Genomic DNA, 26,370 nt, shown 5'->3' with positions numbered 1-26,370 from the left:
GAAAACATGAGCGCTGCGCCCGACTGGTCGCGGCCCAGTCGAACAGCAGCTTCAAGATTAGCGAGTAGCGTCAAGACTAGTGACTTGTATAGCAGCGACTTAGAATTGTTATACTGAGGAACATTGATTATTCCGTATGTCGCCCTTTGCTTGCGACATATCTATGTAACACAAAGTTAAGTATTGGAATTGCTCATTTTGTAATAAAACTCATTAATACGATTTGTTTGACTGTCATTCAGCGATCCGAGAAAGCAGGTTTCCTAGACAACCCATTTTGAAGACTTGGCAGGATTTAACAGATGAAATGAAGGAATTCTTGGAAGCAAACTAACACATAACAGACGAAGCAAGGACACACGATGCAGACTAGTACAGGTGAAGAGGGCAACCCTGACCAAAAAACAGTCTACTACTGTCACACATACACCTGAATTTGAGGAAGAAATTTGTTAGAATATGCGGTTGTAGCGGAGCATTGTATGGTAGAAAATCACGGAGCGTGGGAAAACCAGAAAAGAAGAGACTCTATAGATTTGACATATTGTGCTACAGAAGAATATTGAAAATTAGGTGGACTGATGAGGTAACGAATGAGAACGTTCATCGCAGACTCGGCGGAGAAAGGAACATATGGAAGACACTGACAAGAAGGTGGGATAGGATGATAGGTCATGTGTTGAAGGGTTAAGAAAATAACTTCCACGGCACTGGAGGTAGCGGTGGAGTGTAATAACTGTAGAGAAAGACAGATATCGCAATACATCCAACAAATAATTCTTGACGTAAGGTACAAATGTTAGTATGATGAAAGAGGTAGGCACGGGAGCAGCGCCGTATGAAACCGATCAGAAGACAGATGACTCAAGAAAAAGAAAATAAGTGTCAAACTTTTAATGTGTTATACAGCCTGGCACACAAGTTTGCATTACGTGGGAAACTTGAAAAACGCTCAAGTTCAAATGGCTCTGAGCACTATGGGACTTAACTTCTGAGGTCATCAGTCCCCTAGAACTACTTAAACCTAACTAACCCTAGGACATCACACACATCCATGCCCGAGGCAGGATTCGAACCAGCGACCGTAGCGGTCGCTCGGTACCAGATTGTAGCGCCTAGAACAGCTCGGCCACTCTGGCCGGCACGCTCAAGTAGGTGGCAGTAATTGCAAAGAGCAAAACCAGTCCGTCATTCATATACTTGAGGTCTTAAATCGGTAACAAAATTAACTAAGAAATTTGACTGAAAGAAATTATTGTTCATCTCAAAATTATTTCTAATAATATTCTAATATTGTAATATTCTTTAAATGGAGTCATTCTCGACTTTTGGCCGTGATTGTTTTTATTGTACTATTGCAGTTTCAGCCTTTGCGCCGTTGCTAAGCGGTAGATACGGTGTCATATTACGGCATAGAAATCGGTTGAAAACGTCAACTTTCCTGTACGCCTGAGTCAGCTTGATAGCAACAGAGTCAAACGGCTGGTAATAACCATCTGAGTAACATGACGCATGGCCGGCCGGGGTGGCCGAGCGGTTCTAGGCGCTGCAGTCTGGAACCGCGCGACCGCTACGGTCGCAGGTTCGAATCCTGCCTCGGGCATGGATGTGTGTGTTGTCCTTAGGTTAGTTAGGTTTAAGTAGTTCTAAGTTCTAGGGGACTGATGACCTTAGAAGTTAAGTCCCATAGTGCTCAGAGCCATTTGAACCATGACGCATGAAATCGTGTTATTTACATGTAGGTTGAAATATAATTGCGTACAGCCACCGACGAAATTTTCTCGAATTATTTTATTTTTAGCTATTTCATTTAGAGCTGCAGCACATCAAAACAAATATATTTCAACTCGGAAAATATGGTCTCTGAAGTCAGTTTGTAATGTTAGGGAACGTCTTGTTAGTGGTTCTGACGTAAGCTGTTGTGTCAGCGTCGCTAAATGGGAATGTGCTGACGCTCAGATATCCACAGTTTGCATGTTTGGACACATTTGAACCAACGAGGCACTTGTCCTCGTGCTCGTCAACAGCGATTCAGTGTTAGTGTGTAGGCCGGAATTTTCGGTGAGTGGTTGGTTGGAACATACATTTGCCGGCCGCTGTGGCCGAGCGGTTCCAGGCGCTTCAGTCCGGAACCACGTGGCTACAACGGTCGCAGGTTCGAATCCTGCCTCGGGGATGGATGTGTGTAGTGCCCTTAGGTTAGTTAGGTTTAAGTAGTCCTAAGTCTAGGGGACTGATGACCTCAGATGTTAAGTCCCATAGTGCTTAGAGCCATTTGATTTGAACATACATTTTTCCATTCCGGCTCAATGGTCGGAGGTATTGTATCTTCCTGGAAGATGTGTTGGCAGGACTTCTGGAGGATGTACCTCTGAATGACAGAGAAAGGATGTACTTCCAAAACGATATAGGGCCAGCCTGTTTCAACACTGCTGTCAGGAACCTTCTGAGAGCCACCTTCGGAAGTCAATGGATCGGCCGAGGTGACCATATGGCATGGCCAGCCACGTCACCTGATCCCACGTGTTGAATTTCTTCCTTTGCGGGCTTATGAAGCGGCTGGTGTGTGAAACACGTTGTGGAAACAGAAGAAGACCTCGTCGCTAGAATTGCCGTCGCTGATGGTACTATTGTCGACATGCCAGGAATCTTCGAACAGACACGGCAATCAATGGTTGCGCATGCCACTGCTGCAACCAGCATGCTAAACTATCTTCTGTATAAATCGTCCTTAGGATCAAAAACTGCTGTCAGGGACCGTTATGTACCATAACTAAATATGTTTATTTTGATGTTGTCTACTTCCAGTACTAATCTGAACGAATGGTTTGCTACATAAAGGTTCCAGTACATTTTTGTGTATGTGTGATTGAAGATGGTCGCTTTACCTTCATTGGTTGTCTGTGAATCAATATACGTTGCAACTGTTGCAACAGCTTTCGATGGTTCCAAGACGTCATTCCTAGATGCACTGAATTTGTACAACGCTGTTTATGGAAAATGTTAGTACAAACTGTAAACAGTAATGAGAATTAAACACTCGGTTTGGCTACTCCAGAAATTACCTTTACATCTTTCGATTTTGTTCTATTAAGAACAACGTTTAACGTCTCATGGGGGACTTTGTGGTTAGATTCAGAACAGGAGGTCGGACAATCTAAAGATGGGGAAAAAATAGGCCGACCCTTACGAAGGAACAGTTGCGATTTTGTATCATGAATTGCCCCAAAGAAGACGATCGATTGACGCACAGTCAGCACAGATATAGAAAATAGCGTTCTTATGAAACACAATCAAATCTTTATTCACACACAGTAATGAGTAATATCGACAGGGGAACTATGTTTGATTCCGTATTTCTAGATTTCCGGAAAGATTTCGACTCCATTCCCTGCAAACGGCATCTAATCAAATTGCGTATCAACGGACTATAGTCGCAGTTGTGTGACTGGATTCGTGATTTCCTCCAGGAAGGCAGTCCGTAGTAATTGTCAGAAAATCATTGAGAAAAAAAACCAGAAATGATATCTAGAGTCCTATACGGAAGCGTTACAGGCGCTCTGCTGTTCCTAACCTATATAAACGATTTAGGAGACGATCTGAGCTGTTCTCTTACATTGTTTGCACTTGTTGCTGTCGTTTACTGTTTACGTAAGTCATCAGAAGATCAAAACCAATTGCAAAATAATTTATGCAAGATACCTGTATGGTGCGAATAGTGGAAATTGACTCCAAACGATAAAAAGTGTCAGCCATATAACTACGAAAAGCCATCCATCATATTTCAGTTACACGACAAGTCACACAAATTAAAAGGCTCTGAATACATAAAAAAATCTAGGGATTACAATTACGAACAGCTTGGATTGGAATGATCACATAGAAAATTGTGTGGGAAGGCGAACCAAAGATGCAACAAACCTACTGAAGAGACTGACTACATTATCCGTTCAAATATGTGTGAAATCTTATGGGACTTTACTGCTAAGGTCATCAGTCCCTAACCTTACACACCACTGAACCTAAATTATCCTAAGGACAAACACACACGCCCATGGCCGAGGGAGGACTCGAACCTCCGCCAGGACCAGAAGCACAGTCCATGACTACAGCGCCTTAGACCGCTCGGCTAATCCCGCGCTACATTATCCGCCCTCTCCTGGGGTATTGCTGCGGGCTGTGGGATCCTTACCACATAGGGTTGAGGGAGGACATCGAAAAAGTTCAAAGAAATGCAGCCCGTATTCAGTTACCGCGAAAATGAGGAGAGAGTGTCATGGTTAAGATACGCCAGTTGGAGTGGCTATCATGAAAACAAAGGCATTTTCCGTTGTAGCGAGATCTTCCCATGAAATTTGAACCGTCGTCTTTCCCCTCCGAAAGCGAAAATATTTTGTTGACTCCCACCTGCACTGGAAGAAATGTCTATCGCAATAAAGTAACAGAAATCAGAGATCGTAAGGAAAGATTCCCCACTAGTCTGAAAGTGGTTCGATGAACCCTCTGTCGCCGGCCGGTGTGGCCTTGTAGTTCTAGGCGCTTCAGTCTGGAACCGCGTGACCGCTACGGTCGTAGGTTCGAATCCTGCCTCGGGCATGGATGTGTGTGCTGTCCTTAGGTTAGTTAGGTTTAAGTAGTTCTAAGTTCTAGGGGACTGATGACCACAGATGTTAAGTCCCATAGTGCTCCGAGCCATTTGAACCATTTGAACCCTCTGTCAGAGCACTCACGTAGGTTATGGATGAAGCGACTTTGGGGAATAACGGAAAATCTGTATCTTGATGGTCGGAGAGGTTTGAACGGCCAACTTCCCGAATCCGAGTCCAGTGTCCACTGTGCCACATCACACGGTCGCCTTAATGCAGATAGCAGTCCCGCCACGCGCTCAGTGCAGCGCGTGCGATATTGTAACCTCCTCCCGTGACATTGACACGCGCCGCTGGTTACTGCGCGAAAGCTGCACAGCCGCGTGACAACACTTCCGCCAGCCTGCAGCTTGGCGAACAGGAATTGTGAGGCTCTCAGAAGGAAAGCTGAGGCAGGATAATGAACTGTCTTACGTGTCTTGAGACACAGAAAATAACTACAATGCACAACAGAACTAAAGGATCGCTTTTTCGAAACCGCGTAATTGTCTCTCATTGCGACGGAGAAGTTTGAAATTTGGTTCAAAGGTGCCTTCAGCTTTCCCCTGTTGTGGTGCAAAAGCATAGCGTCCTACTGTGTCACCCTCAGACTCCACGAAGCTTCAAACGGCAAGGTCGACACATGCGAGAAAAGGGCCAACGGTGAGAAGTGCATTGGACGTGTAAAGTGAGCTAATGATGTCACATTGGCACCAGATTTCGCTACAGTTCTGCCGAGCGCCACCGTGGTCGTATCACACGACCTCGTCACAGGCTCTCTTACCCACATTTCACCCCTTCTTTTGAAGCCTCTGCGGTGGAGATCAGAACAGCGACGCCCGGCGTTGAATTCCCGTGGTTTTCTTACGAGTGGCCGCGGAAAAAGTTTTAGGTACGTTGCCGCTCAGAACTGACACAAAAAGGCTTCACAAGGTGGTGTAAATGACGTCACTGAAACCACACCATTCCTTGGGGCGTTGATTCCCACACATTTCGAACTGACACTCTTAACACCTCCTGGGCGATACTTCTCTTCTCCAAGGACATCACGGAGCTCCAACACCACTGAACGTGATCTAACACCTTTGAAGTGCAGCGCGACCGCAATTTTTGCTCTCCTGCACAGGGTGGAACCACGAGAGACTGTCCCAGACGATTCGACGAAATTTATACTCAAAGGGCAAGAGGTGCTTATGCTTTTTCGTCCCTCCCGTTTCGAGTCGTCCTGTTCTGCCATCATAGGAACGGTGCAACAGTGACTCGTTGTTGTTGTTGTGGTCTTCAGTCCTGAGAATGGTTTGATGCAGCTCTCCATGCTACTCTATCCTGTGCAAAACAGTGACACATCCGCGAATAAAACGACAAAAGATCCCACCAAGTCCTCCAGTTCGACGAAACCCAGGTGGCAACCATTCACCTTTACTGAGAATTTAAGAAATGAAGCTGTACAGAGACAACGTAAGAAGCCATCCGCTGTGGCCGAGCGGTTCTAGGTACTTCAATCCGAAACCGCGGTGCTGCTACGGTCGCAGGTTCGAATCCTGCCTCGGGCATGGATGTGTGTCGTGTCCTTAGGTTAGTTAGGCTTAAGTAGTTATAAGTATAGGGAACTCATGACCTCAGATGTTAAGCCCCATAGTGCTTAGAGCGATTTGAACCATTTCATACCGTTTGTCGTTGACAAAGCGTGACACTCTTCTGCGATCCCTGACATTCAGAATAATTTTGCAACCTCTCTTCTTACCTCATTTTACATGACAGCGAGTTGTAAGCTATTATCTGTAGACACGTTGGACAGTCTGCACTGATACACCAACAAATCACGCAGCTTCCTTCACAGTGTGGTCATGGTCACCACCAAACGCAGTAGCTTCATTCTGCCATTCTATTACCTCTCCAAGCCGACCCATTTTACTATTCTGATACAATACAACCGTCTGGCACATCCACATCACTTCACTGACATGACTTAAATGTGCAGCAGAAGAGCACATCACTAGTTTCTCAGAGCATTCACACAAGGCTGGCGCCGGTGGCGACACCTACAACGTGCTGACATGAGGAAAGTTTCCAACCGGTTTCTCATACACAAACAGAAGTTGACCGGCGTTGCCTGGTCAAACGCTGTTGTGATGCCTCGTGTAAGGAGGAGAAATGCGTACCATCATGTTTCCGACTATGATAAAGGTCGGATTGTAGCCTATCACGATTGCGGTTTATTGTATCGCGACATTGCTGCTCGCGTTGGTCGAGATCCAATGACTTTTAGCAGAATATGGAATCTGTGGGTTCAGGAGGGTAATACGGAACGCCTTGCTGGATCCCAACGGCCTCGCATCACTAGCAGTCGACATGACAGGCATCTTATCCGCATGGCTGTAACGGATCGTGCAGCCATGTCTCGATCCCTGAGTCAACAGATGGGGACGTTTGCAAGACAACCACCATCTGCACGAACAGTTCCACGACGTTTGCAGCAGCATGGACTATCAGCTCCGAGACCATGGCTGCGGTTACCCTTGACGCTGCATCACAGACAGGAGCGCCTGCGGTGGTGTACTCAACGACGATCCTGGGTACACGAATGACATAACGTCATTTTTTAGGACGAATCAAGGTTCTGTTTACAGCATCATGATGGTCGTATCCGTGTCTGGCGACATCGCGGTGAACGCACATTCGAAGGGTGTATTCGTCATCGCCATACTGGCGTATCACTCGGCGTGATGGTATGGGTTGCCATTGGTTACACGTCTCGGTCACCTCTTGTTCGCATTGGCGGCACTTTGAACAGTGGACGTTACGTTTGAGATGTGTTACGACCCGTGGCTCTGTCCTTCATTCGATCTCTGCGAAAACCTACATTTCAGCAGGATAACGCACGACCACATGTTGCAGGTCCTGTACAGGCCTTTCTGGAGTCAGAAAATGTTCGACTGCTGCCCTGGCCAGCACATTCTCCAGATCTCTCACCAACTGAAAACGTCTGGTCAATGGTGGCCGAGCAACTGGCTCGTCACAATACGCCAGTCACTACTCTTGATGATCTGTGGTATTGTGTAGAACCTGCATGGGCAGCTGTACCTGTACACGCCATCCAAGCTCTGTGTGACTCAATGCCCAGGCGTATCAAGGCCGTTATTACGGCCAGAGGTGGTTGCTCTGGGTACTGATTTCTCAGAATCTATGTGCCCAAATTGCGTGAAAATGTAATCACATGTCAGTTGTAGTATAATATATTTGTCCAATGAATACCCGTTTATCATCTGCATTTCTTCTTGGTGTAGCAATTTTAATGGCCAGTAGTGTATTTTCTCCAGTTAGAGTATAAGGGGCGAACAAAGAGTTCCCGTTCAAAGCCCTTAGAGTCCGGAACAGTATGCCAATCAGGGAAAATCGTCGTGAGCATTGAGGCAATCATCCCACCAAGGCACCAGGTTGAAGAGGCCCATTTGATAAATCACTGCATCCTGCTGCATGTAGACGTTCGGCTGTGCTTTAGCGTCCGACAGGAATCATCGACCATTCAGTGCCTTTTTTAAGGTACCGAAGGCGTGATAATAGCGAGGAGAGAAGTTCAGGACTATAGGGCGGACGCTCGAGTGTTTTCCGCTTGTGTTGGCGTAACTTCTCCGTTACATTTACGGTATCGGGTCGTGCATCTTCAAGAAGCAGCGGCACTCCCTGTCGCAATTTTCCGAAACTGTGGTTTTCGACCTGCATGCTGTCCCATACACATTCTTCATTTTCCAATGGTGTTTGTCCTTCGGCAGCCAAGAAAGGAATAACAGGCACACTGGTCCTGTTTGGACGCATTTGGTAATAGCGTCGACGAAGTTCACGTTTCCACATATGCCGCATGCGCGTTGGAAAGACACGAATGCCATACTAATCCCTTGACTACATGTCGGTGTTTATACACCCGCATCGATGTCGCGCTACGTTGCATATACGCTGCAGCAACGTCTTCAAACGGACACTTTTTGATCGTCCCTGAGACTAACGTAAAAGAAGCTGTATATGCAGACTCTCTAACGTGACGTCTAAGTGAAAAAGTACACGGTTATACACCAGAACTAGCGTCGTTTCTGAATACATATTCATGTCTTCATTTGCTCTTGACATTAATTACATACTTACTTAATACAAACCCCACAGTCATAAAAAAAATACAGTTGGACCTAAGGGATGTTTTCTAGTTAAATGCATTTGGTATAAGAAACTATAGTTAAAGATCAACTGTGCTGCGACTAATTTATTAATTTATTTTTGACAGCGAACTTGTGTGATATGTATTTTAGATTGTTTCCTTCATCTGTCTATTTCTATTTTACTGCAGCTTTCTTACGTCACAGAAATATTAAAGGGATAGGCACTTTGACATTAATCCTTTACGATTTCGAAATAGGAGTGTGGAGCTGAAGTCCCATCAAGAAGATGTAGCAATAGAGTATTTCCAATACCAGATTCAACACGAGGACATGGATACCAAAAATTTTTGCGACAGCTCCATCTTTCGGAAGAAAAGTGTCGAAATCAACAGATGTATTTTTAAACTTTTCTTGAATACAAAGGGAATTACTCAGCATGACAGGTGAGATAGGCACATTAAACCTCTGTTTTCCAAGATCGATCCTGAGGACATTGCTAAATGCAAAGGGACAAATATTCTAATTGCAAAAATAAAATATAGGCTTTGACACAGTTACGTGCTGTTCATATGGTGCTTCACTACTAGCTTTTCCTTAAGTAAGCATTATATACCGTTACGCTTTTTTAAAAAAAAATACAAAAGCACTAAAACTGACTATAAGGCAAAACGTAGAACTTTTCTATGTTTGCACAGCAGAATAATTTTATTGGGCAGACTTAAAATTGTGTTGAAGATCTAACAGGAGAGCCCGGAACAGAGTAGGTTAGCACTGGGCTGGTGCCCCAATCTTTATGTCAACACGGCCCACTGCCGATGCAACAGATCTCAGAACAGGGCAAACAGAAACGCAAGCACCGCTGCGCTACTCAATAAGTCACTGTGAAGTAACTTCACCGTCCGAGGGTCGCTACAGTCAGACGTAGACAGAAAGAACGGAGCTCAGCGACCCAGGAATATTATTGAAATTACCACAGCGAGGCAAAGAGCGCTGATGGGCCTGATAAATGGGGTCGTGTGTACTCATAGCACGAGAGCCACTACGTCACAGACGGAGGCTCGACCCATTAAATAGACTTTCGGAGCTCAAGAACACTTTCTGTCACACTGCCATTCTGTCCGTGTCATTACTACCAGTGAGAATGGCGCTTTGTTGAGTTTCAGTGGAAGCACAACATGCTGATCGACGATGAGCAGCCTGCTAGTTGTTTGCTGACTTCAACACTGAGAGACAACGAACGTGATACACAGTATAGCTGTGGTCTGCCACTGCTGCGTACTGGATCATCGCGGTTGAGAAGGCTGGCGAACAGCCAGTCCTCCTTCTCCACTGAGTCATCACAGATGATCTGCAAGCTGCAAAGCAGATAGGGACTTGATGTTGTGTTGTCCTAATCATCATCATTTTATCCCTATCGACGCGCAAGTCGCCGAAGTGGCGTCAAATCGGAAGACTTGCAAAAAAATGGCTCTGAGCACTATGGGAGTTAACTTCTAAGGTCATCAGTCCCCTAGAGCTTAGAACTACTTAAACCTAACTAAGGACATCACACACATCCATGCCCGAGGCAGGAGTCGAACCTGCGACCGTAGCGGCCGCGCGGTTCCAGACTGTAGCGCCTTTAACTGCTTGGCCACCCCGGCCGGCGGAAGACTTGCACCCGACGAACGGTCTACCCAACGGGAGACCCTAGTCACACGACATTATCTCACTTAGGCAGTCAACTGGCATCACTTAGTTCAAGGAAGATGGACGTAGAAGAATTATGGCCGAGGTTTATACAGTTTGTAAATCGGAATCTGGAGAATTATGCGCGTAGTCAGTGGATTAAGGACGGAAAAGGCCCACCGTGGTTTAATAACGAGATTCAGAAACTGCTTAGGAAGTAGAGGCTGCTGCACTCTCAGTTAAAAAGAGGACGCGTAAATGACGTAAACATTAGTTACGTTTCGTTCATCTGTGAAAAGATCTATGCGCGAAGCATACAACCACTAACACCGTCATACGTTAGCAAAAGACCTGGCAGAGAACCCGAGAAAATTCTGGTCCTATGCAAAATCGCTGAGTGGGTCTTAAGGCTTCCATCAAGTCACTTGTTGACCAGTCAGGTGTGGCAGTTGAAAAGAGCAAAACGAAAGCCGAAGTCTTAAATTTTACGTTCAATGGATCATTCACGCTGGAGAATCGTACAAACGTACCATTGTCCGACCGCCGGCCACTGTGGCCGAGCGGTTCTAGGCGCTTCAGTCCAGAACCGCGCTGCCGCTCCGGTCGCAGGTTCGAATCCAGCCTCGGGCATAGATGTGTGTGATGTCCTTACGTTAGTTAGGTTTAAGTTGTTCTAAGTCTAGGGGACTGATGACCTCAGAAGTTCCATAGTGCTTAGAGACATCGTTTGACCACCGAACAGATTCCCGTTTGGAGGACATAGTAATAATCAACCCTGGCGTAAAGAAACAACTCAAAGAGTTGAAAACAAATATGTCACCAGGTCCGGATGGAATCGCAGTTCGGTTTTTCAAAGATTACTCTACGGCATTTGCCCCTTACATAGCTTGGCTTTATCGCGAATATCTCGCCCAGCATAAAGTCCCAAGCGACTGGAAAAAAAGCGCAGGTGAAACATGTGTATGAGAAGGGCAAAAGAACGGACTCGCAAAATTACAGACCAATATCCCTAACATCAGTTCGCTGCAGAGTCCTTGAACGTTTATCAGTGTGAATACAATGAATTTTCTCGAGACCTAGAAGCTATGTCCGCGAATCAGCATGGTTTTAGACAGCATCGCTCGTGGCGAGACCCAGCTTGCCCTTTTCTTACATGCTAACTGCGAGCTATGGATGAAGGGCAGATTTCATAGCGTTTGACACGGTGCCCCATTCAGGCTATCAAAGAACGTACGAGCGTACCGAATAGATTGACATATGCCAGTGGCTCGATGACCTGTTAAGTTATAGTACTCAGTATGATGTCCTCGACAGTTAATTTTCATCAGAGACAAGGGTATCGTCAGAAGTGGCCCAGGGAACTGTGGTAGGACTGCTATTATTGTTTATACACGTAAGTGATTTGGCGGACGGGGTGGGTAGCAATTTGCGGTTGTTTGCCGGTGATGCTGTGGTGAACGGTGAGGTTTCAAAGTTGAGTGACTTTAGGAGGATACAAGATGACTTACACAGATTTTCTAGTTGATTTGACGAGCAGCAGCTAGCTCTAAATGTATAAAAGCGTAAGATAACGCTGATGAATATGAAAGGTAAACCCGTAATGTTCGGCTACAGCATTAGTAGCGCCCTGCTTGGAACAGTTACGTCGTTCAAATATCTGGGCGTAACGTTGAGGGGCTACATGAAATGGAGCGAGCAAGTGAGGATTGTGGCAGAAAAGGTGAATGGTCGACTCTGGTTTATTGGGAGAATTCTAGGAAAGTGTGGTTCATCTGGAAAGGAGACAGTATATAGGACGCTAGTGCGACCTATTCTTGAGTACTGCTCGAGTTTTTGGGATCCGTACCAGATCGGATTAAAGGAAGACATCGAAGCAATTCAGAGACGAGCTGTTAGAGTTGTTACTGGTACGTTCGAACAACGGGCAAGTGTTACGGAAATACTTCCGGAGCTCAAATGGGATCCCTGGAAGGAAGGCGATATTTTTTCGAGGAACACTATTGAGAAAATTTAGACAACCGGCATTTGACACTGACTGCAGAACGATTCTATTGCCACCAACATACACTAATGGCCATTAAAATTGCTGCACCAAGAAGAAATGCAGATGATAAATAGGTATTCATTGGACAAATATATTATACTAGAACTGACATGTGATTACATTTTCACACAATTTGGGTATATAGATCCTGAGAAATCAGAACCCAGAACAACCACCTCTGGCCGTAATAATGGCTTTGATACGCCTGGGCATTGAGTCAAACAGAGCTTGGATTGCGTGTACGGGTACAACTGCCCATGCAGCTTCAACACGATACCACAGTTCATCAAGAGTAGTGACTGGCGTATTGTGACGAGACAGTTGCTCGGCCACCATTGACCAGACCTTTTCAATTGGTGAGACATCTGGAGAATGTGCTGGCCAGGGCAGCAGTCGAACATTTTCTGTATCCAGAAAGGCCCGTACAGGACCTGCAACATGCGGTCGTGTATTATCCTGCTGAAATGTAGGGTTTCGTAGGGATCGAATGAAGCGTAGAGCAACGGGTCGTAACACATCTGAAATGTAACGTCCACTGTTCAAAATGCCGTCAATGCGAACAAGAGGTGACCGAGACGTGTAACCAATGGCACCCCATACCATCACGCCGGGTGATAAGCCAGTATGGCAATGACGAATACACGCTTCCAATGTGCGTTCACCGTGATGTCACCAAACTCGAATGCGACCATCATGATGCTGTAAACAGAACCTGGATTCATCCGAAAAAATGACATTTTGCCATTCGTGCACCCAGGTTCGTCGTTGAGTACACCATCGCAGGCGCTCCTGTCTGCGATGCAGCGTCAAGGGTAACCGCAGCCATGGTCTCCGAGCTGATAGTCCATGCTGCTGCAAACTTCGCCGAACTGTTCGTGCAGATGGTGGTTGTCTTGCAAACGTCCCCATCTGTTGACTCAGGGATCGATACGTGGCTGCACGATCCGTTACAGCCATGCGGATAAGATGCCTGTCATCTCGACTGCTAGAGATACGAGGCCGTTGGAATCCAGCACGGCGTTCCGTATTACCCTCCTGAACCGAGCGATTCTATATTCTGCTAACAGTCATTGGATCTCGACCAACTCGAGCAGCAATGTCGCGATACGATAAACTGCAATCGCGATAGGCTACAATCCGACCATTCTCAAAGTCGGAATCGTGATGGTACGCATTTCTCCTTCTTACACGAGGCATCACAAAAACGTTTCACCAGGCAACGCTGGATGACTCCTGTTTGTGTATGAGAAATCGGTTGGAAACTTTCCTCATGTCAGCACGTTGTAGGTGTCGCCACCGGCGCCAACCTTGTGTGAATGCTCTGAAAAGCTAATCATTTGCATATCAGAGCATCTTCTTCCTGTCGGTTAAATTTTGCGTCTGTAGCACGTCATCTTCGTGTTGTAGCAATTTAAAGACTTGTGGTGTACAATGCGCGTTAGGATGTAGATGCAGATCTTTGCGCCGATCAGGCGAGACGCGACCACACCGCCCCCAGGCCGACTCGTGAGCATCTACTGCAGTGCAGGAGAATGTCTGGTGGATAACTGGAAACTAGTCTTCACGACTTCCTGCATCCTGGACCCTGGATGGCACTCCCTATCTGAGCACGTGACAGGCTATATTTGAGAGTGACGAGGTGGAAACCGAACCAGGTCACCGGAGAACGTCTTCCTCGGCCAAGTCCGCCACCAGCCCAGCACGCGGCCATGGCATACCTACTTCACAACTTGATGATGAGGCGTCAGCATCCCTTTGCGGCATTTGCTCATGCATCCGCCCGCTGACTGCAGCTATACCTTTGTAAACTCTGCTCGACTAATAAACGCTACTACAGGTAATACTACATCACTGACATCTCTGGGCGTGCACTGGACCACTGACACTCTTCGCTTGACCTTCCCGATGGCAAAGTGACCCCATCACGGGGTTTATACAGTACTTTCCTAAGGTAGCGGATACATTATTACCGTTTTTAACAGCAGTCTACCAACTAGTTTGATGCATCCAGAATGAGATTTTCAGTCTGCAGCGGAGTGTGCGCTGATATGAAACTTCCTGGCAGATTAAATCTGTGTGTCGGACCGAGACTCGAACTCGGGACCTTTGCCTTTCGCGGGCAAGTGCTCTACCAACTGAGCTACCCAAGCACGACTCACGCCCCGTCCTTACAGCCTTACTTCTGCCAGTACCTCGTCTCCTACATTCCAAACTTTACAGAAGCTCTTGTGCGAACCTAGATTCGCTGATATCCTCAGTCAAAGTGAAGAAGAATAACAGGATCTGCTGAATGAACATCCCTGGATGAGAGAAATCTAGTAGTATCAAAAATAGGCTCTAATTTGAGGAAGAAATTTCTGAGAATGTACGTTTGGGGACAGCATTGTATAGAAGTGAAACATGGACTGTGTGGAAATCGGAACAGAAGAGAATCGAAACAGTTGAGATGTGGCGCTACAAACGAATGTCGAAAATTGGGTGGAATGATAGCGTAAGGAATGAGCAAGTTCTGTGCAGAATCAGGGAGGGAAGGAATGTAGGGAAAACAAGAAGGGACAGGATGACAGGACATCTGTAAAGACATTGGGGAATAATTTGCATGGTACTAGAGGGAGCTGTAGAGGTTAAAAACTGCAGAGGAAGACAAGAATTTAAATACATCCAACAAGTAACTGAGGACGTAGATTGCAAGTGCTACTCTGAGATAAAGAGGTTGGCACAAGAGAGGAATTTGTGGCGGGTTGCATGAAATCAGTCTGAAGACTGATGACTCAAAAAAGTTTCTAGTGTTTCCAGCTACGTTCAAACTCTGTTCAAGCAATTCATATGAGTACTACAAATATGAAAGTATGTTTGTGTGTTACCTTTTCATGATTAAGCCGTTGAAACCAGTTTGACGAAATTTTGTATGGTGATAGCTTGAACGCTGAGGAAGGGTGGCAGGGAGGGGAGTGAGCGGTTCTGCGTCACGAGCTATGCTTACCCAAATAGGCATACATGTGAGGGCAGCTAACCTTATTGCTCATTCAACAACCTACTTACTCACCATCACTCATCATAAAAAAAAACTGATATGTGCCCATAGCTGTGGGTAACAGCTATTATGCTGTAAACATGACATGCAGACGTATAAAACCGGCAATTTGTGATCGTTTGTCATTTAGATGCACTGAATTATCCACATAAGTTATCATCAGCATAACTTAACATCAGAGGAACGTTAATTTGTTCCGTAAGACGTGTCGGTCTTGTTTGATACCGTGTGAATGACGTCACAATCCAGCACAGTGCAAGATGCCGCTCCAGCTGAAGGTTAACATTTGCGTCTAGTCTTGCCGCGACACGTATAGGTGCAACGAGCAGTCGCTTTGACCACTATGCACGTGGATATTTTTCAAGGTGACACTGTTGTTTTTGTCTTGTACAGTGGAGTACAAACTGTGTGTCCTGGCTCCCAGGGGTGTTGTGGAGGTTTCATTAAAATAATAATCTGGTTTGTTAGCTTTTGATGAAAGGCAACGCCATCTACATTAAGAAGATCTGTACACTCCGTGAAAACAGCGTTATGGATATACCAAAAGTAATCACAACAACAGATGACTTGCGTTGTGTACCATTGTGCTGAGTCTGGTAATAAATGATTGCTGCACAGTGTAACTGTTTTAGAACGTTTTCAACATTATTTATGTGATGGACAGTTCAATTTTGTGGTAGCAAGAGATAAGTCGATACTGGGTACCCCAACAGAAAATTTAACTAGGAGCAAAACAGCAAAGGTAAGCCATACTATAGTATAAACTTAATAATGCTAAGAGTAACTTTAAATATACACATAACCTAGCACTTATTGTGTCATTGTTTTGGCAGTGTCGTTTCCTTATTATTGTCGTTAACATACAGGTGTAAGGGGTATAAGGGCAGATACTTTTATATGTGGTATTTTAACACGAACATACATCAGTGTGTTTCATGTTTCTTCTCTGTGTCTAACAGTCTTCCTACAAAAATGTCAGAAACTTAAGACCTGATGTTTTCTGCATGGTAGTACCGCACAATTAAGGGGAGATTTACGATCTTTGGCCCGAAAAAAAACATGTTCTTTGAGAATTTTTTTTCTCGGGATTGTAATAGATATCAATGTTAAATTTGGTCAAAATGTTTATTGATATTTTCTCTACAAACTGGAATTTTTTCGACCGGAAATGTCGAAGAGCAAAGGCGGAAGTGCCGTCGGAACGAAACAAAATTTCGATGTAGAACTCCACGCGCGGTATGTGACAGGTCAGCCGGCTCGACTGAAATCAAAATTGAGTTGACGTTATTGAAGTATATAAGATTCTTTAGGAGCTGTACCCCGCTTAAGTTATTTGGACCATAGGAAACAAAATGGCGGCCATTTGAAAAAAATTGTTTTTTTTTCACCGATTTTTCGAATTCGTCGGCCAAGTAAAAATATTTATAGTTGGTGGATCGGAATAAAAGTGGTACAATTACTAGACAATTTAGTTAGCTTCGTTGGAAACAAAGAATCATGCCAATCGGTTCGGTAGATCTGAAGTTACCATACCGCGCGATAAAAAAGTCATTTCGAGAAAAACGCGTTTGAAGTTTTGACTACATATAAATGCAATATTATGCAACTTACGTTCAATCTGCTATTCCGAGTCCATAAACTAGTCCTTCCTCTTCCTCACAGAGGGCGTTCTGTCCGATATGGGCCATCCTGCGCTGCTCCAGAGCCGCTCGTACGACCGGTGACAAGCGGTTTTCGGCCGCTTGAATCCGGTGGTCGTCTGAAAGCTTAGCGAACTGCATCGAATAGAGCCCCAGGGTGACGTCCATGGTTGCCATGGTCTTCAGAATTGCTGAATACCCTTCGTTGAAGCTGCTCACTGCCAGGAAAGTCGCAATCTCCACAGTCTTCGCACCAGAATGCAAATGCTTGGGGGCTAACTTCCATCACACGCGTTCAAACTTTCATTTGAATTTTGTGTGTTTCCTCCCAAGCACCGGTACAGTAACTCGTCCTCCGAAAGAAAAAAACTGGTACGTGAAAAAGGCCGATTTCAGGCAGGTGCATTTTTTTTTTGTTCAACCGCAAATAACAAACATTTCCGTTCCGTATTCGGTAACACCGTTTCAGGGGTGGATTCTAAACACTTTTGTGGATCCAAAAATGCAATTTTAAAAAATCGATTTTTTGAACCAAAAGATAGTAAACTTCCCCTTAAGTGGACTGAACTTATCATTATAGACTAACGGTATTGCGTCCGCGTGTCCGCACTTCAGTACATGAGCTTCTGACAGAGGAAAATAAGCATTAGTGGCTTGCTCTTGTTAAATGTAATTGGAGATACTAACCAACCTAAAACTGTGCGACATGTAATGGCTACAATTTTTAGTCTGCAAATGATGTTGTATGGGACAGAAACCCTAAGCACAACAAAGAAGGATGAAGAAAACTTGTCGGTCTTCGAAAGAAAAATTATGAGAAGGATCTTTGGACCTGTCCAGGGAGGGAGCTCGTGGAGACCTAGAAAAAACCATGAATTGTATGAGCTGATGAGGCAACCGAACATCGTTCAAAAACTGAAAGCGGGGAGAATAAGCTTGGCAGGCCACATTGCTAGGAACTTATGGGGAAGACCTCATGGTACCCGTCCAATCGGAAGACCCAGGAAGCGATTGGAGGAAGAGCTACAGAAAGGCCTCTGCCAATTAGGAGCCAGTGCCAACTGGATCCAAAGTGCACAAGATCGCCGTCTATGGAGGAGCATTGTGAGGTCGGCGCATGATCTACAGGGTCCTCGATCGCCGATTTGATTGATTGATGAAATGATGTAAATGCTGATGTAATGTTGTTCAGTTCTCTGACCTCAGTCACCAATAAAATATCTGCCCTTTTATCCATTGCACCTTGTGTATTTGATTTTGAAGATTAAAATTCAACATGATATGTTATTTATCTACCAATACTAGGCAGCACCTTTCAATTTAAATGTCCTCTCCTCTATGACAATTACATAATGTGTGTACAGGTAGAGGTTGTGAAGCAACAACGACGACGTATGGAAGTTTGGATCGAGCCATGAGCCGTGCATGGATAGCGAGAGCGATTAAAGCGACAGTTTGCGTAAAGCAGGAAATCCGGATTTGAGTCCCGTTCCGGCACAAATTTTCCTTATACAGCTGACAGCTGTTTGTATTCTCAATTGGAAATAAATTCCATATAAAGCAGAACACTGTGTGTGAAACGTGTCCACTTCTCCAGAGAAACTCTACACAAGGATTTAATCCACGCAGGCTCACAGTTTTGATTTCCCACGAATGTTTGAAGTTGTTGTCTTTCAAGAAACTGACATCTAATTTCTTGTCGAGTTATGCTTGTAATAACTGCATGCAAATTTTTGCTTACAACGTTTTATCATTTCCTCTTCTACTGTAGCAGTTTGCTCGCTGTGAAAATGAAGCCTAATACAAAACAAGAGTGCATCACTGTGTGCTTCAGCATGCTCCATGTAATATTTTCAGAGAGAATGTTCTGTTATTGATTTAGAGCAGTACATATGTGGGGGGGATGGGGGGAATTATTACTATGTCAGTTACGCTGCTCATAGAAATTTAATAAGGCGTTGTGTCTAGCAAGTGCTGGATTAGTGGATCAGAGGAGCGATGGCAGGGTTCTCAAATCTCAGTTGAAAGGAAGGCAAAAAAAGAGTAGACCTTCATGTCTCTTTGCACGTGATGAGAGAAGGGTATCTATTTTCATATTTTATTATTTGGATGTTTCGGAGTAACAACATTGCCTTTTGAACAATGTAACTTAGGAAAGGACAGGAAGCCTAATACAAATGGCCGGACACAGAACTAGTTGAGATAATCTGCCAGAAATATTCAGCATTTATTAATATGAAAATTTTTAAGTAAACAGTTTTTCACTACTCCCTCGCTAATTAAACCATCTGTCCCTTTACTGGTTTTGAATTTTCAGTGCCAAAACAGGTTTTACTGCGTTAGTGTATGAAATAATTGATGTAAGAATGATATAATGTAGATCATTAGAAATATACATATGTAACCAGAAAAAAGCGTTTCTAGAAATGCCTACCAGTAAAAACAGCTCTTGGGTGAACACGTCTTCTACTAGGTGATTACAATTAAAGTCCAGCTAATCAAAGAGGTCTAGTGTGGGCTGTAATTATTGTATGTGAGTGAAACGTGGCAGATATAGTAATGTATTAATATGGAACAAATTTACCCTGGAGAATAATTAGTTCCAGGTTTGGCCACCAATCACAAATTTGGCGCTGTACGGCACCTGAAAGACGTATACATTGCCGGCGATGGGCGAGGCATGACAGAATCTCTGACCAGAGAGTAGTTTATGGTTCGCTGTTGCTAGTTTGCGCTTGACCGCGCGAGTCAACAGTAGTACTTGTCTGTCGACAGTAGTCGTCAGTCCGTGCTAGTCTGCGTGAGTCGGGGAGTCGGCATGCGTCGGCTGTGTGCTCTGCTCGCGACTCTGGTCAGGATTCTGGTGGATGAGTATTGTTGTAGAAGGTAAAGAAGCAGCCTTGCGCATATTTAATAATGTATGTTAATTGTAATTTAATTTGTTCAAAGAAATACCCCAATAATAATTTTTATAATATAAAGCAACTCTTTTAAAGAAAAGCATTCATTTCAATTTAAAGAATTTCCAATGCATTATCATTGCATCCAAGAATAAAAAAAAAATATATATATATACGCCAGCATTGCACGAAGCTGTGTTGAAAAATGACTAATTTAAGAGCAGATATAACTGCAGTTTTATTGAGGTAAGAATTTTTGCTTTTTTTTTTATTCAGAATACAGGGCCGAAGGTCAGCGCTGCTGTCCTCATAAAATTTATCAGGTTACAGAACTTTTTTTATTTTTTTGCTGTTTAGGAATTTTTCTGTTTCGAACTTGATGTTAAATGAGAAAACGCTTTTGTGGGAACATTGAATGCGAATGCATTTCTGCACACAGACTATAAATGGGAGCCAATTTTGTTCAGAGGTTACATTAAAATCAATTTTGTTCAGAGGTCACAATATAAAAAAACATTTAATTTAATTATTTTTTTTGTGGGGAGGTTACACTTGGCTCAATTTTTATATTCTTTGCGGGGAGGTTACACATCTTGATGACATCTGCAGTGCTCTTATTGGACAAACTGTGCAAGTGGCGGTTAATAATAAAACCAACATTTTGCAATTCTCAGTTGCTTGATCTTTTCTGCCTACATCCCGTCCCTAATCCATTGCATATGGAAACAATTCTGTACATATTTCTTGCATTTACAGCTCCAGATTTGCACCTGGTGTCCAACAATGAAACTAACTTTTTTTGCAGCATAAATCAGTTCGACATTATCTCACTAGAATATGTACAAAGTTTTGCTGCCATACAATAATTACGGCCCGCACTGGACTTCTGTGACTAGCTGCATTTTAATTATAATCACCTGGTATGACTACTCTTTGCATAGTCTGTGCAGAATACAGTGCCCGATAGATGCGCAGACAGCAGGTCACGCGTGGGGAGCGGTAGTGTTGGGGATGGGGTCAGGCGCTATAGGGGAAATGCCGAGTACAATGTAAATATATGTACTAAGATGGTATCTGTTCTTACGGGAATCGGCAACGCGCCGCGAGTAATGAGTATAATGGGCGGGGGCACTACGAATGTAGTGCGGGACAATACGTTGAGAACGTGGGTTTCGCGGGAGGCGTGCCAGAGATAAATCCCTGCAGTCACGCTATCCTCTGTGTCCTCGGTGACTCAGATGGATAGAGCGTCTGCATGCAAGCAGGAGATCCCGGGTTCGAGTCCCGGTCGGGGCACACATTTTCATCTGTTCCCGTTGACGTATGTCAACGCCTGTAAGCAGCTAAGGGTGTTCATTTCATTGGAATTACGATGTAAATGTCGTGTGACTAGGGCCTCCCGTCGGGTAGACCGTTCGTCGGGTGCAAGTCTTTCGATTTGACGCCACTTTGGAAACTGCTGGAGGGAAGTGCTGTTCTAAACTGAAGCATACACACACATATTTTGTATTAAGCGGGCCCCTCCAAGCCCACACTTGCATGGTGACCATTCAAAAAGATCTGTCACCTCTGCTTTGGTCAGAATCTAAAAGAATTCCGCAGAAAATGCAGCGATTTTTTTTTCGCCTGGCAAGTTAACTATTTGTGACCTTCAGAAAAGCGTCATAAGTGGGAATTTTTGGCAAAACCGACACATTTCTCTTGTTGCCATGTTAAAATTTGCATCTTTTGCTAAAAAACAGCGGAGTTTACACAATCTAATCTCAGCAACATGATGTGCAGACGCCACTGCGAAAGAATTCTGTAAGTGATTTATTAAAAAATGTTCAAATGTGTGTGAAATTTTACGGGACTTAACTGCTAAGGTCATCAGTCCCTAAGCTTACACACTACATAACCTAAATTATCCTAAGGACAAACACACACACCCGTGCCCGAGGGAGGACTCGAACCTCCGCCGGGTCTATGTGATTTATTAAGTGAGGAACTAACGAAAAGTAAGGTGAGTATCTTATGAAAAAGAACATCCTCGGTACAAAATAAACGTGTAACATCTTCACTTATGTTGTCCCAAAACCCACGTCATTTCTCGTTTTACCAGTCATTGATGGCCCTTAAAAATTACATTCTTTCATCGAAAAGTCTGTAGTCAATGGAATAACTCGATAGATAAAGAAGTTTTGCTTAGTAAGCATATGGCAAAACACTCTCCTCTTTGCCTGCTATTATTTGCCAAAACCTCATTTCTATATCTCAAACCGTTTATGGAATGTGAAACGCAAAATCGTAGCGATCCGTATTTTTCATTGCAAACTTTCTCGAATTTCACGCAGTGTCTTACTTCCATGTAAATATCAGAATAACTATCACCAATAACGAAATGATGGGCACATCATCATAAACCTGATATACAGGGTGGTCCATTGACTGTGGCCGGGCCAAATATGTCACGAAATAAGCATCAAACGAAAAAACTAGTAAGAATGAAGCTCGTCTAGCTTGAAGGGGGAAACCAGATGGCGCTATGGTTGGCCCGCTAGATGGCGCTGCCATAGATTAAACGGATATCATTTAAAAAAAAATAGGAACCCCTTTTTTATTACATATTCATGTAGTACGTAAAGAAATATGAATGTTTTAGTTGGACCACTTTTTTCGCTTTGTGATAGATGGCGCTGTAATAGTCACAAACGTATAAGTAGGTGGTATCACGTAACATTCCGCCAGTGCGGACGGTATTTGCTTCGTGCTACATTACCCGTGTTAAAATGAACCGTTTACCAATTGCGGAAAAGGTCGATATCGTGTTGATGTATGGCTATTGTAATCAAAATACCCAATGGGCGTGTGCTATGTATGCTGCTCGGTATCCTGGACGACATCATCCAAGTGTCCCCACCGTTTGCCGGACAGTTACGTTATTTAAGGAAACAGAAAGTGTTCAGCCACATCTGAAACGTCAGCCACGACGTGCAATAAATGACGATGCTCGAGTAGGTGTTTTAGCTGCTGTCGCGGCTAATCCGCACATCAGTAGCAGACAAATTGCGCGAAAATCGGGAATCTCCACCATGGCTGCGACAAGTGGAACGTCAGCGACCTTGGCGGGTTAATGTATGGTGCGGCATTACAGGAGGAAGTATAATTGGCCCCCATTTTATCGATGGCAATCTAAATGGTGCAACGTATGCTGATTTCCTACGTAATGTTCTACCGATGTTACTACAAGATGTTTCACTGCACGACAGAATGGCGATGTACTTCCAACATAGCTCGCGTGCGGTTGAAGCGGTATTGAATAGCATATTTCATGACAGGTGGATTGCTCGTCGAAGCACCATACCATGGCCCGCACGTTCACCGGATCTGACGTCCCCGGATTTCTTTCTGTGGGAAAAGTTGAAGGATATTTGCTATCGTGATCCACCGACAACGCCTGACAACATGCGTCAGCACTTTGTCAATGCAACAGTACGAAAGGCGAAGTACTCGCTGTTGAGAGGAATGTCGTTACACGTATTGCCACATGCATTGAGGTTGACGGACATCATTTAGTGTATTTATTGCATATGGTATTTACAGGTAATCACGCTGTAACAGCATGCGTTCTCAAGGTACATGTGTCACACTGGAACAACAGAAATAAAATGTTCAAACGTACCTACGTTCTGTATTTTAATTTAAAAAACCTACCTGTTACCAACTGTTCGTCTAAAATTGTGAGCCATATGTTTGTGACTATTACAGCGCCATTTATCACAAAGCGAAAAAAGTGGTCCAACTAAGACACTCATATTTCTTTACGTGCTACACGAATCTGTAATAAAAAATGGGGGTTCCTATTAAAAAAAACGCCGTTGATATCCGTTTGACCTACGGCAGCGCCATCTAGCGGACCAACCATAGCGCCATCTGGTTTCCCGCTTCAAGCTAGACAAGTTTCGTTCTTTGTAGTTTTTTCGTTTGACGCTTATTTCGTGAGATATTTGGCCCGGTGACGATCAATGGACCACCCTGTATAAAGCTACAAGTAAAGCAAAAATTATTTTTTTCACCGCATAGTTTCTCTAAAGTCGTTTGAGAAAGGCTGCAGCACGTACGCTTCGATTCTGTCATCGCCGAATGGTGGCAGACAGTATCGACCTTCCCCTCCGAACAAACGAATGAACTCGCCCGGCGCTCAGGACGAAAACTGGTCACTGCGCATCAGCCAACGTATCCTGCTCGGGTTCTATGTGGGCTACTCAACACACGGGGTTTCTTAATCGATGTGACATCGGTAAAGGAACGGCATATGTGCCCGTACGCTGGTAGTTACATCTAATGTGCTGGCTTCTTTTGTAGTGTGGTAGATGACAGTATAGTACTGTGAACGAAATGTTGTATGTTAAAGATGTACATTACCATATCCTTGTCTTCTCACGGTTTTAGAAGGCTATGACTGCCAGCTGGATGAAGAACTGACAGTCTATTTGTGGATCATTTATCTGAATACAGTGATTACCTGCTGAAGTATTTTGCAGAAGAATTTGATCAACGCAACTGGATCACATATCCTTTCAGTAGAGTACTTCCATCGACACTTACCACTGAAGAACAAGAGCAGTTTATTGATTGTTCCTTTTTTTCAGACACTGAGATCGAAGTTCGTTTCCTCATAATTGCTTGAGTTTTGGAGCTTGGTGAAGCAGGGTATTCGGAAATTCGGACAATTTTTGCAACATCCTAGTTAAGTGTCTTACGAATGAATGTGCAGAAAGAGAAAACAGACCCGATTTTCAGTATTGTGCCGAGATTTGAGGAACTGATGATGAAGAATCAATATCGTCTTTCCCAATTATTTAATTGTAAGAATAACTAGAGCCCAGATTTCCTTGCAAATACATGTTGCATTGATGTTTGCATGTTTTGGCCTCCTGGGGAGTAAGGCATATTTAGAAAAGTTCATCGACGTACCTGTATGAATTTAGACATTAATTTCGCATTTTATGTAATTTTTTAGGCTTCACTGCATATATTGCAATAGCTTGCACGTTAGCATCTTTTATTGATGTTTTTTCAAATGAATTACGCCAAACGTGAATAATTTCGCGAATTTTTTGTTGTTTGCAAACATCATAGTGAGCCAAAGTGCAATAGTTGTATTCAGTAGAAGTTAATATTCTTCATGCCATTAATTTAAGTAAAAAAGGGACCTATTAGTGTTAACCGACGCTGTCCCATATATCACGAAGGCCAGGCAATTCATTAATATATTTTATCCTACCCAAAAGCCCACATTACATGTTTAGCCCGCACGCTATATCGTGTAGCTGAAACAGGATGTCTCAAATATGACAATGTGAATACGCTGATATATTTCACAAACAAGAAAACCAGACGCACAAAATATAAAGATTTGATAGTTCTGGCAGCATTAATTAAGTCATGTGCTGCTTTTCTTTCCTACTGAAGGTATTCTTGAAATCATCTGTTTCTGTTGACGCATTTAGAGCTAAACTGCCAGATTTAGCTTTGCCACCACAACCTATTTTAAGCAGATAGAATACCTGGATAAATGATTCCATCTTTTGCTGTGATAGTTTTGATGAAGATAAGCCGGTAAGAGAGCGTAATTCAGGGAAATTTATTGAAGATTACAACTGTTTGCTTAATTCTACTGAAAAACAATAAGTTACTGCTCCATAATTTTTTTCCGGTTGTGGGTCGTATACACTTTCGAGGCCACTAACTCATCTTACATGAAAGACTGAGAAGTGGCATTAAAAAGAAAAGAAAAAGAAAAAATGGTTACAGACCTGACTGACACCTGGCTGACAAATTTTGCGTATTTGCCTCCGGTATTAATAAAGTTGGAACCTACAGGTAACTGGTGAAATCTCTGAAAATTATTGAAGAAGTTGAAAACTTTTTGCAAAACATCCTATGGAGAAGTGGGCGTTACATCAAAAAATAAGATGAACAGAGTTATCGGATTAAATCCCGATTCTGAGTTTACGAAGTTCAGAAAAATATTTTTTGGCGAAAATATAGAAGACTTTCAACCACACTTTGTTCGAAATTTTTCACTTAAGTATGCATGTGTCACTTGTGCTGTAGAATGCATGTGTCACTTCTCATGCCGTAGAAAGTCATTTTCTTTGTATGTCACTGTTTTATCTGATAAACTCGTGAGCATATGTGAAGAAAATTTGGAGATGTTAGCTGTTGTGTGCTGTTTTAGAAGAAAGTAGGAATAAATATAGAACTGAATTTTGATATCGCATATTTTTGTTGTTTTGCCGCCTCATTGTGCATGTTTAATGGCA

Source organism: Schistocerca cancellata, chromosome 7, assembly GCF_023864275.1.
Source record: "Schistocerca cancellata isolate TAMUIC-IGC-003103 chromosome 7, iqSchCanc2.1, whole genome shotgun sequence".
NCBI lineage: Eukaryota > Metazoa > Arthropoda > Insecta > Orthoptera > Acrididae > Schistocerca > Schistocerca cancellata.
This window is presented reverse-complemented; position numbering follows the sequence as displayed.